Below are 2,500 nucleotides of genomic sequence, written 5' to 3' on the forward strand. Positions count from 1 at the left end.
ATTTGTGATTTTATTATTGTTATTATTATTGTTATTATTATTATTATTATTATTATTATTATTATTATTATTATTATTATTATTATTACTGTCATAATTGTTGTTTTTATTATTATTATTATTATTATTATTATTATTATTATTACTATGACTGTTATTATTATTATTATTATTATTATTATTTTTATTATTATTATTATTATATCATTATTATTAGTTGTAGTAGTATTATGTTATTATTATTATTATTGTTATTGTTATTTTCATTGTATTTTTTATTCTATTATGGTTACAATTATCATTATCATTGTTGTGATTGTAATGTTATTTTTGTCGGCTGTCAAGAAAAAACTAGTTTCTACTTGTGTAGAGAAAGTGTAAGTATCCAAATATAAAGTAGGTTATTTTGATAAGGAGTAGATAATGCAAAAATACTGTTGCATATTATTTATTCCAAAGAAATGCAAATTTGAGTGCAAAGAGTGCAGTTCTTCTCATTATTTAAGAGTATGGGATGGTGAAATATATGAGACTGTGAGTGGAATATAAGATTTCTGTTCCGGTTATCTTTTCCCCTAAGTAAGTCCAGCACTGATATATGTACATTCATAATTAGGTGTATAACTCTTCTTGGTAAACATAAAAAGGCAAAAGTTTATTAGATTTTGAAGAGTAGATCAGGGTATGTAACTACAAATACCTATCAGTATTATATCCCATGAATTGCCTCTTTTACAGAGGATGAATATTGTAACACAATGAGATGTCACTTCTTACATACTGTACTGGCAGATGGCTAAATTTATGTGCTCTTTAACTCGAGTGTCAGGAATTTACCAAAGGCAGTGTCATTACTTATATTCATGAGCATCACCCACATATTAACACTTAACCCATTGGTCGCGGTTTTGATAAAATATGTATACAGTCATGTGGCGGGTTTATGTTGTATGGCACGGTGCCATCCGCGTTTACGACCGATGCTGCCTTGACAGCAAATCATGCCATCTGCTATCAATGGGTTAAACATTCTTCCTTTCTTGATTCTTGCTTTTGTTTACACAGATCATAGTTATAAATAATTACAAGTACCTCATCTATATAAGGAACTTTTCATAACTGCACAAATGTTGAAAAGAGAGTGCCAACTTCTATATCATTCATCTTTTTAGTCTTTTTGTATGTTTCAGTGTGAACAGCCGTAGTTTTAATCAGTAAGCATTTTACTATTGGATTTTATTTTATATATTACCTTGTATTCAGAGAAAAATGGACTGATTCACGATTTATAGTTTATTAGATAACTCTTAATCAGAATTTGTTTCTATATATTTTGCAAAAGAGACATACACTGGAAGTGTGCATTACTGTGCAGATCTTTGTTGGTTTGTTTGTGTTTCATCTGGCAGGGAAAACAATACTTTCTCAATTTATTAAAGAAAAAGCAAAGTTTTTAAAATTGATTGAAATCTGGAATTCTATTAAATGAAATGTTTATTCAATGTATTAATGGGAAATATGCTTCAGTAAATGGTAAATGCTACTATAAGCATTCTGTGTAGTAAGAATTTGTAGCCAGGACTGTTTAACATCTCAGATATTGATGAGTTTGCCTCAGTTCAAAGTATGTGTGACTATATTATGGAGATGCCAATGGGAATAATGGTAAGAAAAAATGAATATTAAAAGATAAAATCTCCCCTGTCCCCTCATTAATTTTGTAATGTCCTCTATATAAGCATATGTCTCTCTCTACTCTCTCCTCTCTCTTTTTTCATGCAATGAAGTCTGATGTATTAATTGTCTTGTAAACTGGTCTTCCGCAATGGTAAGATATTCAATACTTTTTACGTAATCCAGCCCTGTTTCATGCTACATTTTACATCTGTGTGGTTTATTACTTTTCGTACTACATACCGTTTGTGTGGTTAACATGGTCATACTAATATAATGAGACTATAGCTTCATGACGTACTCTTACTTTTGTATATAATCATGTACACATTAACAAAGCATTTCTGTACTGTTTACCAGTTGTAAAGCAAAGTGATTTTATATGAATACAAAACAGTGCTAGCATATATATCTTTAAAAAGAAAATGTTATAATGATAACTGAAGACTGTTGCATAATTTTTTATATGGTTAAAGGACAGATCTAAGAATACCAGAGCTATGTATTGTGCCACTTAGCTCTGACACACATAGGAATCTTAGGTTTAGTCATACATTTGCTATTAGTGCCTCATATTTCTTCTTGTTACTGTTGATCTATAAGTTAATTGTCCTATTTTTTTGGAGTAACCAGCAACTAGCTCATTCTCTAAAAAGGAAGTTGATGTATGTAACTTAACTGTGTAAGGTATGTTTCATTATGCGTGTTGTATATCATAAAGTTGGTTTCTTGGAAGTAATTATGATGTATTTTGCATATTATGTATGTATTTTTCCATTCATTATTTGATGATCATTATCTAATGTTTGTAATTCAAGAGCTTGTA

The sequence above is a fragment of the Penaeus japonicus genome, unplaced genomic scaffold (assembly GCF_977035675.1).
Source record: "Penaeus japonicus unplaced genomic scaffold, GWHDUDI00000001_assembly GWHDUDI00000033, whole genome shotgun sequence".
Taxonomy (NCBI): Eukaryota; Metazoa; Arthropoda; class Malacostraca; order Decapoda; family Penaeidae; genus Penaeus; species Penaeus japonicus.